Source organism: Myodes glareolus, chromosome X, assembly GCF_982192425.1.
Source record: "Myodes glareolus chromosome X, mMyoGla1.1, whole genome shotgun sequence".
In the NCBI taxonomy this organism is placed as follows: Eukaryota; Metazoa; Chordata; class Mammalia; order Rodentia; family Cricetidae; genus Myodes; species Myodes glareolus.
In genome coordinates this window covers 142,381,505-142,395,783 of record NC_142053.1, presented here as the reverse complement: position 1 = coordinate 142,395,783, position 14,279 = coordinate 142,381,505, and the positions used below count along the sequence as shown (strand labels likewise).

Here is a 14,279-nt window from a genome sequence, read left to right as displayed (position 1 = left end):
CTGCAAAAATAGTGATTCTTAACAAAAACTGGTTGCCACTCCTAGGTATATGCCTAAAAGAATTGAAAACAAAGTCAAATACTAGTATGCATATTAACAGTGGTCTTAACATTTACAATAGCCAAGTGATAGAAATAACCCCAGTGCCCATCAACTGAAATAAATTTTAGCCCTAAACGAAATTATAGACTGGGTCTGATAGGAGATGAAGATAAGAGGATCAGGAGATGAAAGCCAGACTGGCAACTTGAGACCCCCATCTTAGAAAACAAAAAGAACAGTAGAAATTTAGACTACAATGGGGGTGAACTTTAAAATCATGCTCAGTGAGGAAAATGAGTTACAAAAGGCCATATACTGTCCAATTCTGTTGACACAATTGCCACGGTAAGCAATTCTCTAGACATAAAGGTTTTCAGGAGTCGGGATAGAAGGGAGTGAGGGGTGACTGCTAGTGAGAATAGAGTTGCTCTCTTGGACTGATGAAAACACTTGGAGATTAATGTTCTGCTGATGGTTGGAAAGTTTTGTGAGTACCAGAACCTGCACCTTTTGTCTTGGTTTCTTCTATTTTGATATGGGCTTGTCATGTGTCTCTGACTGGTCTGGAATTTGTGGCAGACTTCCTGCCTCAGTCTCCCATTGCTGGAAAGTTGGACACTTGGAGTTGATAAAATTCCTAGTTTGTTTATACCAGAAATTTTAGTGTGATGGTTTCCATGTGCTCTGAATCCTCCAGATGTCAGTATCATGTGTACATGACAAAAAGCAAAATTAAATGAGGGTGACATACATACTTCCTTCAGATTTCTATACTCACCTGACTTGTCCTGTTTCTACTTTGGCATCTCATCTGCAGTTCAACTCTTAGTTACCAGATCTTTAGTCCTGAACTTGAAACAGATTCACATCCCTCCATTGTCTGTAATGACTGGTATTTTGGAAGAACAGAGAACAGTTATTTCACTGAGTACCCCTCATTTTGCTAAGAAGATTCCTGTTTAACTTTAAGTTACATATTTGGCAGTACCACAGAAGCTATGCCCTTAAGTGCATGGTATCTACAGGCACATATATGTGAATGTGTCCCACCAGGAGTAGTAACCTTGACTGTTTGCTGAAGATGTCCATCTGATACTGCCTTTATACCTCATACATTCCCCCGTTCTGCTTCCCTTTTGTGTAGTCCTAGGAGTTAAGCTAAATCCTCCTATGCTAAGCAAATAATCTGTTTGTAGTTATACCCGAAGCTCCTTACTATTATTATTTTGTGGTACTGGGTAATAGAACTTAGAGTCTTATGGTCTAGTACATGTGAAGTAATTGCACTATAACCATTACAGCCAGCACCCAAAAATTTCCTTTTATTTACCATTCTGTATTTTTCCTCGCTTTTTAAAATGTACACCATGCAGTCAGTTTCTGTGTATTTTTGAAAAATGTACCCTGTTTTGTACAGATGTTTAATTTACATGAGTTGTACTGTGTTAGATAGCTCTCATTTTGTTTCTTTTTACAAATTAAGCACTGTTTTTAATGTTTATTCATGTTGCTTCAAATTCTGGGCTGGACTTTATGGGATGCTGCTACCACATTCTACCAGTGACAATTTCCAGTGATGGACTCTATACCTCATTTCTTGTATCACCAGCAGCATTATAGTGAACATTTAAACATATGGCCATTCATGGTTCTATGTAGTAAATGGTTAATAGGTAATATAATGAGGAATAAAGTTGTTGGATCACCAGATTTTACTGCACCTCCATGGCTCTTCCTAGTATAGATGGTGTTCCAAACATCAGAGAACCTTCCAGTGATTGATACATAATGATATGATTTAAAACTCAACCGTTATGAATACTCCTAGGTTACTGTCATCCTGAATTCTAGGACTAACAGTCACTAAGACTGTTAGTGAAGTTTCTGTAAGTAAAGTTTTATAATTATTGTTTGACTTATTTTGCTGGAAATTGACTGAACTGGGCATAGTGGTGAAGGTCTATCATTTTAGATACTTGAGAAGGTTAGTCAGGAAGATTTCAAGTTGAAGCCAGTCTAGGAAACTTAGTAAGACCCTGTCTCAAAAATGAAAATAAGGACTAGTGATTTGGCTCAGTTGAAAGAGTACTTATCTAGCATGCAGAAAGCCCTGGGTTGTATCCCTAGAACTGCATAAAACTAGGCATGGCAGCTTACTCTTGTTATCTCAACACTGTGGAAATTGAGACAGGCAGATCAGAAATTGAAGTTCTGATGTTATGCAGGCTGCTGAGGTAGAAGAATGAGTAAATATTACTCAACTGTGAAACTTGAAAGCTGCAATAACAACTTAACAGACAAGATGTAGATTCTAGTGCGATAGTGGCTTGACTGTTATGGGGGGATCACAAGCTGCCTTTTGATTGGATTTGAGGCCTATTCCCAAGTCCTGCCCACACCCAGACCTGAATCTGTAAACTTGGTTAAGAACTCATGTCTTGGAGGTCATTGTCCCTAGGTTGGAATCTAATACTGTTATTTCTGGCTAAAGTGCAGAAAATAAGTGACGCTGGAGTGTTCAGCCTTGAATGACGACTGTATCTCCTCCAGCAATGCTCAGGGACATATCAGAAGAGGGATTGGGAAAAAGTAAGAACCAAAGGACTGAGGAAATATACAGCAAAAAGATGTCTTCTATTGAGGGCCATGAGTACCAGCCCCAGCACCCCCTCAAAGTCCAGGTAAAATTTGCTATGGCAAGTGAAAAACTGGCTAATTGGAGCTGAGGGTAAACAGAATAAATCAACTCATGTACATTACCTCTACATGTTCTTTATTCCTTTGGGTGAAGAAGCAAAGAGAAGAAGAAAAGGGGGTAATCTCCACCAAGCTTTTAGTTTTTACAGATATGGTTAAAAAATTCCATAGGCAAAGACAATGATGATATGCATTTCAGAATCAAGGAAGGGCAGATAAAACCAGACAAAGCAGCACCCCAGGAAGGGGGTGACACTATCCAGAAGGGGCCAGCAACCAAAGGGAAATACCTGACATTCCAAACCATTAGATAAAGTTATTAAAAGTCCCTGAAACCCAAATGTTGTCTTCCTATCCTTTTGAAATTCCTACGTGATTTGTTGGCAAAGATAATTGTGAGGGATTGAGTTTATGTGGATTTGACTGTTGAAACAAAGAGTGAATGTTATCACTCTAAGGCCTCATGGAAGGTCATTCTGTTGCCTGGACAGTGTCATTCTGTGACACTGTTGAGGTATTTTGGGGATGAATCCCATTTTGAAGGGAAGAATCATGACTTTACAGGGTTTTAACAGATTTAACAGTAACTTTTCCAAAAGATAAGTTCTCACAGCTCTGCTGAACAGGATTAGTCTAATAGATCTACCAGCCATTTACTGTATACCTGTGGGCTCACCACAGTCTTCTAGACATGGCATAGGTATTAGACTCATAAACTCATTGTAGTTGTTTTGAACCCCTCAAAATTTCACCATGCATGGGAAAGGACCCAAAATGCTCCACCCTTCCCTGAGAGACTACTTATGGCTGTTCATGGAGGGGTATCATTTTGTTTAGTGATGTAGCTAGAGATTAGTTGGCCATGTTCTAGTAAATAACCTCGGGCAAGTAACTCTAGCTAAAGTCAATGGGTCACACAAAAAGAAGATATGTAAGTCATAGGGGGACTTGTTGAGAAAAAAGTTTTAGTGAGAGAGATAGGGATAAGAGGGAGAATTAAGGGGTGTAAACAATTAAAATTCATCATATATATGTACATGTCAATAAAAATGAAAGCAAAAAAGAAATTGATGATCATCCTTGATTATTAATAACCAGACTGAACTTTATGAGACTCTGTTACAAATAAATAAATACAGGAAAAGAGAGAGGGGTGGAAAAAAGGTAAAGAAGTGCTGTGAAGGTAAATCAGCGGTAAAGCATGTGCCTACCGTACTCAAGGTCCTGAGTTTAATCGCTATTATAAAAATAGTTTTAATTTAAAAGTATCTGTGAGGTTTATTCATATTGTTTGTAGGTATTGTAATGGTCCGTCCTATTCCTATAAGAGACAAGCCCCACCTGTTTGGTTTAATCTTAAGAAAAGCCATTCTGACAACAAAGAATTCCAATCAAACCAGATTAGTCTGAATTAAAATGTTCGTGTTTAATAAATGCAGCACTCTTGGGTGTACTGAGACAGCATGGTGGGGAGAGAAGCCTACCCAAACCCAAAACTACGTGTTCCTTTTTTTGGTACAAGCCTAAATACCCAGTGGGAGTGGTCCTGATCCTTCTCTGGGAGGGGTCAGTGCTTGTCAGGCTGGGAGTTGGAGTCCAAACACTTGGCAGGCTGGGAATTGGAATCTAACTTAATATTACATTCCAGATTCTTTGGATATAGGAGTCTTAGAGGGCTGGGATCTCACTTTTGGTCAAATACCACCCACTCCCCACTTCCACTGAGGCAAGCATATCTTCCTTCCCCTTCTAGCCTGTGAGCTCTCTGCCTGCCCCCTCTCTTCGGAAGAGATGGCTGAGGCCCCTTCTCCCCCCCCCGTTTCTCTCTCTCTCTTTCTCTTTTCCTCCCTTTCCCCCTTCCCTTTCCTTTCATAACCCACTAAATACTCATTCTGCATGGCATGCCTATCTGTCTCTGCCTCTCACCAGCTGCCTGTCTACATGTTGAGGTCTCTCACCCACCACCTCCCACCTGCCTGGGACCCACAGAGGCCTTGGATAGTTTGACCCTGCTGCCCCTCATGGCCTGATGCTGCCCCTCGGGGAACAGTAGTGTTTATCTAAACCATAACATTTTATTATAAGAAAGAGATGGGAATGTTATGAACTGCTACGTACTTGCCCTGTCCCTTTAAGAGACAAGCCCCACTCACTCCCCATTCTGCCAAGGCAAGTGGATCTTCTTTCCTCTTCCAGCCTGTAAACTTTCTCTCTGCCCTGTCCTTCTTCACAAGAGGTGGCTGCAGCCTCCTCCCCGCTCCTCTCTCACAGTCATTCTGATATAAATATGCTGCTGTTTAAAACTTATGTTTTCACAAATCGAAAACATTCTTGTGAGTTCCAGGGAGCTGAATTGAAGGATCCACCTTAAATAGGCCTAAGAGACACTGGACATTTCCATACCACAAACCCTGGACAGGAGTAAAGAGACCAGTTACCCCAGGATGTGACCAGCACCCAGCTTTCTCAGGATTCTACCCTCTAAGATGATGCCCACAAATAAGCAGGGAGCAGTCTTGAAAATCAGCCATCCCAATTCCTTTAACCTGTGGTGCCTAACCTCCAGTCGTTCTATTATAAAAAGAGATGGAAATGTAATGGTCTGTCCTGTCCCTTTAAGAGACAAGTCTGCCCACTCCCCAATTCTGCCCAGGCAAGCAGATGTTCCTTCCTCTTCCACCCTGTGAGCTTGCTCTCTGCCAGTCTCTCTCTCTCTCTCTCTCTCTCTCTCTCTCTCTCTCTCTCTCTCTCTCTCTCTGGAAGAGATGGCTGCTGCCTCTTCTCCTCTCCCCCCTTCCCCTCCGCTCTCTCCTTCTCTCTCCCCCTCTCTCTGTCTCTCTTCTTCCCTCCCTCCTCCCCCTTCCTTTCCTTCCATAACCAATTGAATAAACTATACCCAAACCCTCTCTCTGCATGGCATGCCTATTCATCTCCCACCTGCTGTGGCTCCTCATGGAACCTGCTACCCCATCAACTGGCCAAGGTCTCTCACCCACTGCCTCCCACCCTCCTTGGACCCACAGAGGCCTTGGGTGGTGGGACCTGGCAAACCCTTATGGCCTGCCACTGTCTCTCAGTGAACTACATCATTTTATCTAAACCATTATAGGTATAGCTTCCTCATTTTCATGCCTCCATTTTAATCCATACATAAACTTCTCTTTATCTTTTGGCAGTGCAGTAGATAGAATACTGGGCCTCACACACTGTCTACCAATGAGTTACATCTACAACCCCATGTTAGTAAGTTCATGTTTGTTGTGTGCTTTATTTTGAGTAAAAATATTTGAATTTGATAAAAATATTTCAGTCGAAACTTGATGGTACATATGTACTCTTTGTGTTGGATTATATGTGGAGACAGAATTGTTAGGTGATGGGCTATAGTGAAATGAACCTTAGTAGATAATTCCAAACTGCTTTGAATGGTGATCATTACACTTCACACTCCTACAGACTGTGGGTAGGAGTGCCTATTGTTCTATATCCTCACCAGCACTTAAAAATATAGGATGGGTGGGATGGAGGAAGGATGGATATGGGAGCAGGGAAGTAAATATCTTAATTAAGGGAGCCATTTTAGGGTTTGCAAGAGACTTGATTCTAGAGGGGTTCCCAAGTCCAAGGAGAGGTCCCCAGATTGTTCCTTGGGCAGCAGAGGAGAGGGTGCCTAAACTGGCCTTGTCCCATAGCCATAATGATGAATATCTTGCATATCACCATAGAACCTTCATCTGGCGAGGGATGGAGATAGAGACAGAGACACACATTGGAGCACTGGACTTAGCTCCCTAGGTCCAAATGAGGAGCAGAAGGAGGGAGAATGTGAGCAAGGAAGTCAGGATCACGAGGGGTGCGTCCACCCACTGAGACGGTGGGACAGATCTAATGGGATCCATTAGATCCAAGGCCAGCTGGACTGGGAGTGATGGAGCATGTGATCAAAATGGACACTCTGAACATGGCTGGCAATGAAGGCTGACTGAGAAGCCAAGGACAATGGCACTGGGATTTTATTCTACTGCATGGATTGACTTTATGGGAGCCTGGTTTGTTTGGATGCTCACCAGACCTGTATGGAGGGGGGAGGACCTTGGACTTCCCATGGGACAGGGAACCCTACTGCTCTTAAGACTAGAGAGGGAGGGGGAAAGGGAGGTGGGAAGGAGGAGGGAAAAGGGAGGCGGGGAAGAGGTGGAAATTTCTAATAAATTAATTAATTAATTAAAAAAACAAAAAAATAAAAAAATATTATTTTTAATATTTAAAATATTTTTAATATTTAACATTTTAATATTAGCACTTTACTAAATGTGGTGGTATATATAATTTGAGTACTTTTAATATGTATATTTGTCATTTAAACATCCACCTTGGTGATTTGTTTGTTCAACTCTTGCTCACTTTTTACATTAGGTAGATTTGTTACACAGGGATTCTTTTTAAAGTCTCTGAATACAAGTCTTCTGTTATTTGTGATAGTTTAAACGTAATTATCCCCATAAACTCACAGGGAGTGGCATTTTTAGGAGGTGTGTCCATGTTGAAATAGGTGCAGTCTTGTTGGAGGAAGTGTGTCACTGTGGGGATGGGCTTTGAGGTATCCTATGCTCAAGATACTACCCAATGTGACAGACCACATCATGTTGCCTGCAAGATGTAGAAGTCTCAGCTACTTCTCCAGCACCATATCTCCCTGAATACTGCCTTGTCCCACCATGATGGTAATGGACTGAACCTCTGAACTGTAAATGAACCACTACAATTAAATATTTTCACTTTTAATGTAATCTAATCTAATCAACCCTTTAATAATAAATGCTAATTTTGTGTGCCCTTCCTAAAATCTTTCTCTGCTTCAAAAGCTTTATTATTTTTGAATCTATAATATTCCTGGGACTGAATTTTTTTAAATTGGTGTTAGTCATGAAATTTAATGTAAAATTTAATCCAACACTTTATCCAATATTGTTAAAAGATGTTTCCCACTGCTCTGCAAAACACCTTTTATAATGAATCTAATGTTTTTGACTGTTTATTTGTATTTCTGCAATAGCTATTCTGTCTTCCTGTTTTATTTGTCTATTCTTGTGACAATACCACATTGTACTAATTATCAGAACTATAGTTTTGATGGCTACTGTAGTCAATGTCCTCTGATATTGCTTTGAATATTCTAGGCTTTTTGCACTTGCTACAAATTTTGAACTCCATTTTTAATTTCAATGAGAAAGTTATGATTTTAATTGGAATTTTAGTGATATGTTTGAGAAAATTGATATTCAGTTTTCACTGCATTTCCTGATGTGCCACAATGGGAATCTTTCTATTGGTGAGGTATTTAGATTTCTCTCTCTCTCTCTCTGTCTCTCTCTCTTTCTCTTTCTCTCTCTCTCTTTCAGTTTTCTGTGTAGAATTATTACATCTCATCCGTTAGATTAGAGTTTAGGTATGTGATGTTTTGTGATGATGTTGTACATAGCATTTACTGAAAAATTCACTCTATAATGGATTTTCCTGGTGTATAAAAATACAGGAGGAGGAGTTAAATTTGTATTAATGTTGATAAATTTACCTTTAAAATGAACTAGAAGTTTCCTACAGGCACAGATCTGTAAGTTTTAATTTTTCCATTTTAATCATATTTATTGTATTTCCTAATGACACTGGCTTGGATATCTACTACAATGCTAAATGGACGAGTAAGTGGAAAATATCTGCATCCATTTCCAAGGGACAGCTTTCAACATCTCTCCAGTGTGATGTTTACTGTAGGGTCTTTGTAATACAGAATTTTCAGTGCAGTTTACTGCTCTTCTGAAGCGAATAATTTTTACTATGAGTCAATAGTTAATTTTAATGAGTGCTTTTCCTGCATTACTGAGATAATCACCTGGTTTGGGGCTCCTTTATTTTGTTAATGTACTGAATTACACTGATTTTAAGAGAATCAACTTTATTGATGTATACTTTGCATATATTAAAGTACAGCAATTTAAAGCATATGGTTTGAAGGAATTTGATAAATTGACGTCACAATCTAGATATGAAGCACTTTATCATCCTAGAAATTTACCTTGTGATTTTTTTTTTAGCTTCATTCCCACTACTCCTTTAGTGTAGTGTACATAGACACACATGTACAGGACACACTGGTCTGTGTTCCAGGCTTTGTCTAGCATTTTATATTAATGTGCGTTTGCAATCTGTAGGTTTTTAAATTGAGCTGCATTGACTTGACATAGTATTTTGAGATTCATTTATGTAATATTTGTCTGCCATTTGTTCATTTGTCTTGTTGACTAGAAGTGTGTGTATGGGTCTATCACAATTGGTTCATTTCTTCCCATTCCAGGAGACATTTTGGTTGTTTTCAGATTTTAACGCTTACACAGCTTTCATGAGCACTCATTCTCTTTGGACATATATTTCTTTTTCTTTTAGGAAAGTGCCTGAGAATCATAAGCAGGTAGCTCTTCCTTGAATTTTTATAAGAAACTACTAAATGGTTCCACTAAATGGTACTAAATGTACACTTTCTGTTCTCATCTACACTTAGCAGCTCATTTGTTTTACATTTATACTGATCTTGGGTATTGGGAAACATTTTTGGTTTTTGTTACACAAGTGGTCATAAGTAGTTTTTCACAATTACTTTTTTGTTGTTGTTGTTTTGAGAAAGGGATTCTCTGTGTAGCTTTGGAGCCTGTCCTGGCACTAGCTCTTGTAAACCAGGCTGGCCTCAAACTCACAGAGATCTGCCTACCTCTGTCTCCCGAGTGCTGGGATTAAAAGTGTGTGCCACGACTGCGCGGCTGATTACTATTTTTGTATGTATGTTCAACTTTTTAATTGTATTTTTAAAAATGTATTTATTTTAGAAGCTCGCTTTTTCCATTTTGCATACTAATCCCAGTTCCCACTCCCTTCCCTCCTCCCACTCCCACTTCCTCTCCAGCCCTATTCACTCCTCGGAGAAAGTAAAGCTTCCCATGGGGGGGTCATCAAAGTCTAGCACATTGCTTTGAGGCAGGACCAAGGCCCTCCCCACTATATCTAGGCTGAGCAAGGTATCTCTCCAAAGGGTATGGGATCCAGAATGTCAATATAAGCAGTAGGGTTAAATCCTGGTCTCATTACCAGTGTCCCCACAGTCTGCCCCAGCCATACAACTGTCACCTACATTCAGAGGGCCTAGTTTGGTCCTATGCTGGTTCTTTCACTGTCAGTCTGGAGTTGTTGAGCTCCCATTAGCTCAGGCAAGCTGCTTCAGTAGATATCCTCATCATGAGCTTGATACTTTTGTTTGTTTGTATTCTCATTCCTCCCTCTCTTTGACTGAACTTTGGGAGCTCAGCCCAGTGCTCCGCTATGGTTCTCTGCATCTGCTTCGATTGCTTGCTGGAAGGAGAGTCTATGATGACATTCTCCCCTCCTCCCCTTCCATCCTCCCTTCTACCCCCACTCCACCCTCCCAATCAGGAGAGAAATCGGGAGATTTTGTCTATTTCTCCTTCCCAGGGAAAGCTATATATGTTTCTCTTAGGGTTCTCATTGTTACCTAGCTACTCTGGGGTTGTGGACTATAGGCTCATTATCCTTTGCTTTATGTCTAATATCTACTTATTAGTGAGTACATACCATGCTCCTCTTTCTGAGTCTGGGTTACCTCACTCAGAATAGTTATTCCTAGTTCCATCCATTTGCATGCAAATTTCAAGATGTCATTTTTTTTTAACCAGAACTATCTTTTTACATTTTACATATGAATTCCAGTTCCCTCTCCCTCCGCTCCTTTCACTCTCCCCGCTTCCCCCATCCATTCCTCAGAGAAGGTAAGGCTTCCCATGAGGAGTCAACAAAGTCTGTCACTTGAGGCAGGACCAAGGCCTTTATCTAGGCTGAGCAAGGTATCACTCCATAGGGAACTGGCTTCAAAAATTCAGCTCATGCACTAGGGATAAATAATGGTTCCACAGCCAGGGGCCCCATAATCTGCCCAAGCCACACAACTGTCATCGACATTCAGAGGACCTAGTTTGGTCTTATGCAGCTTTCCCAGCTATCAGTCCAGAGTCAGTGAGCTCCCACTAGCTCAGGTCAACTGCTTCTGTGAGTTTCCCCATCATGGTCTTGACCCCATTGCTCATATTATCACTCCTCTCTCTCTAAGACTGGACTCCAAGAGCTCAGCCCAGTGTTTAGCTGTGGATTTCTGCATCTGCTCCATCAGTTACCGGATGAGGGTAATATGATGACAATTGTTGGTAGTCATTAATCTGCTTAAAGGAGTAGGGTAGTTAAGGCACCCTTTCTCTTTTAAAAGATTATTGTTTTTATTTTATGTCTGCGGGTGTTTGCTTATATGTATGGCTATGCACAATGTTTGTTCCCTGCCAACTGAGACCAGAGAAGTCATTGGATTCTCTGGAATTGGAGTAACTTATGGTCATTGGCTATCATGTGGGTTCTTGGACATGGACTTCGATCCTCTGTAAGAGCAACAAGCAATCTTAATATCTGAACCTTCTTTTCAGCCATTTGCTGTGATTTTAAGATACATTTCTCTAATGAATGAAGTTACCAATTTTCTATTATTTATTTATTTCTCATTCCTGTGTATTTTAAAGTGAATATCTCTAAATCTTTTTCTCATTTATAATTAAATTACCCTTCTCATTGTGTTCTTCAGGAACTGGAGATACAGCATGAATAGAGCCGTGGGCTCCATCCTTAGTCCCAGAAAACCATGCCACGCCTATAATTCTGTTACTTAGGGAATCTAGGCAGAAAGATGGAGAGCTCAAGACCACCCTGAGCTACATAGCAATACTCTACTTCAAAACAAAATCCCCAAACCCAATAGCCAGGAATTCATCTCAGAAAGCACCAGTGCGACATGAACAAAGTTTTTAGTTTAGTTGCTAATACTGCAGAATGGAAGAAAACATATATCTTTATATGTTCTGAATAAAAATAATTCAATTTAGGTGTATGCTTTCCTTAGTTGTATCTCCTTTATATTTTATTTTATTTTCCTTCTTTCTCAAAGACAAATTAAACCTGAGAACAGATCAGAATTTCAAAAGTGCTAATATTGAAAAATTGGATGGAAGAATACCAAATAAAAGAGTCATTCACTGGGTTGGTGGTGGTGCACACCTTTAATCCCAGCACTCAGGAGACAGAGGCAGCGGGATCTCTGTGAGTTCGAGGCCAGCCTCATCTACAGAGCTAGTTTCAAGATAGCCAAGGCTGTTACACAGAGAAATCCTGTCTTGAAAAACAAAAACAAAAGAAAAGCAAAGGAAAAATAACAAACTAAAAGTGTCTGAGAATAAGATCAGAATATTGATTTTCTTTTACAGCTGCTTTTCTGAATCCTGTTGTTTCAGTACTTTCTGTTTCACGCAGAGAATTATTTGTACAGATTGGTGAGGCAAAAGAAAAACAAGTGCTTATAAAAAACTAGATCTCCTTAACAAAACTCACAGGAAGAGTTCTTACAATTGATATTACTGATATGAGGTAGGCCAGAAGTTAGATATGGGGCAACTGAGAAAAACTCCAATTATATCTTGGTGGCTGTGTCTCCTGATGATCAGGATAAGCTTTTGTGGTTAAGAATCCCTGAAGCTTCAGTTAGGTTGTTCTTACTTAGAAAGTAAGGCAACAAGATGTTCTCCCACACATGTGCACTAATGTAGGATATGCATTCTCAAAAGACACAATATCATTAGATCACTGGCATCGCAGTTTTGATCCCTGTGTTTTGGAGAGATCATTAGAAAGCTATCATAGAAGAGAGATTTTGCCCATCATGATTTGGAAGGGAAAACGAATTTCCTTACTTGGTTCACAATTGTGCTACCAGCCTCATAAATATTCATAAACACCTTTATCAAAATAGAGCTTGGTGGGTTCTACTCTGAGGAAGCCCACTCTATACTCTTTGGAGTGTTTGATTAGCTTAACTTTGGTAAATAAACTGCTTAAACTGTATGATTCATGACTAAATTCTTGCCTTCAAAACAAGAACTGGAAAAACTCCTTAACATCCCATCAGGACGAAACTGGTCCAAAGTAAATACAGCTGAGTGACAGACTATATCTCCATTGCCTGCTCCCTTCCCACTTCCTATAAGAAATTCATTAGCAGAAGGCATGGGTTGTAGAAATGGCATTAAAAAGCAAAGACAGAAACAAAAAAGAAGTTTGCAAGCACTATATTCCTAGATGACAAGACATTACTTTTGAGAATTGAGGTCACCTCTAGCGGCGCAACCAAAGCCAGGTGTTCAACAGCCAGAAGGCTACAGTAACTGAGTACATGACCATTTCCCTTTTGGTTCGTTCTTTGTTCTCCTCCTCCAAATGTTGCAAACGTCTGTTCAGCTTGATTATCTGTCGTCTCAACGAAGCTGCATCCATGGCAGTCATCTCCTCCGAACTTGCTTCCATTGCCGTGTCGAAAGAGGAAATGCTGTGTCTTATAATGTCATGTTGAGGGTGAGACGTGGCACCCACTGAAGGTCTGCAATTTCGATCTAACACACCCATGATCCGGTGGTAAGCCCTGTGAGTGGAAGACTGGATAAGTGACAAAAAGCCTCGAGTAGAGGAAAGAGTGTCTCTGTCGTCAGGTAACATCTGGAGAAGATGGACAGGAGCTTGGCTGTGGAGATACTGCTCAAGAGACAGGAGTGCTGATTAACTATTCATTTCATGAAATGAGGTCTCTTTAGCTTGACAGCTGCATGATTTCTTCATTTTGAGATGTCAGAGATCTTCTAAATTCAGAAATCTTGTAAGGTTTCTCCTAACACAAGGGCATGAGGTAGCTGTAGTGCCAAGGTTTGGATGTAGTTGACTGAGACTGCCGGTCTTGAAACGGAATGGCTTGGCACTTCCTGCCATGACAACCTTCTCTGGAACCTGTGTCATCACATTTGCACTTAGTAATCCTTGGAATTCTTGTTCCAGGATTGACTAATGACATTATTGTATTCTGTTTCATCTTCAGTTTGGTTAGTTTTTGATGCCTCAGCAGAAACATAAGAAGGAAGTGCTATCCCTCTCCCCAGATATGGACCAGCTCCTGCTTAGTGATTGACATTGTTTGCTTTGATGCTTCATCTTGAACTCTGTGAGTTGTTTCAGTGTAAACTCTGAGTTTAGAAGCAACTTTGTCCTGTTGGGTCTGTGGAGGGTTCCCTGGCTGGAATGGAAATGGATGTTCTCAGAGGCTACAGATTGAGCACAGGAAGGTACTTTGACAACAACAACAACAAACAACAATAACAAACAAACAAACACCTGCTGGGCTGATTGCAGTAGGATAGGGGAAGCTTATTTGGTTATTTTATTATTATTATTTTTATAGGTATACATGTGTGCATGTTTACATGTGTATATGTGTGTGTGCAAGCAAATGAGTATGGATGCCAGAGGACAACCTTTACTGTGGTTTCCCAGGTCCCAACCTCTTTGTTTTTGAGACAGGATCATTCATTGACTTGCTCGTTGACCAGTGAGCCCCA

General features: G+C 40.3%; 1 pseudogene; it reads right to left on the bottom strand.

Moving 5' to 3' along the window:
- Positions 1-13,011: 13,011 nt before the first annotated feature.
- On the bottom strand, positions 13,012-13,389 carry LOC146889091 (mitochondrial fission factor pseudogene; annotated as a pseudogene).
- Positions 13,390-14,279: the final 890 nt, after the last annotated feature.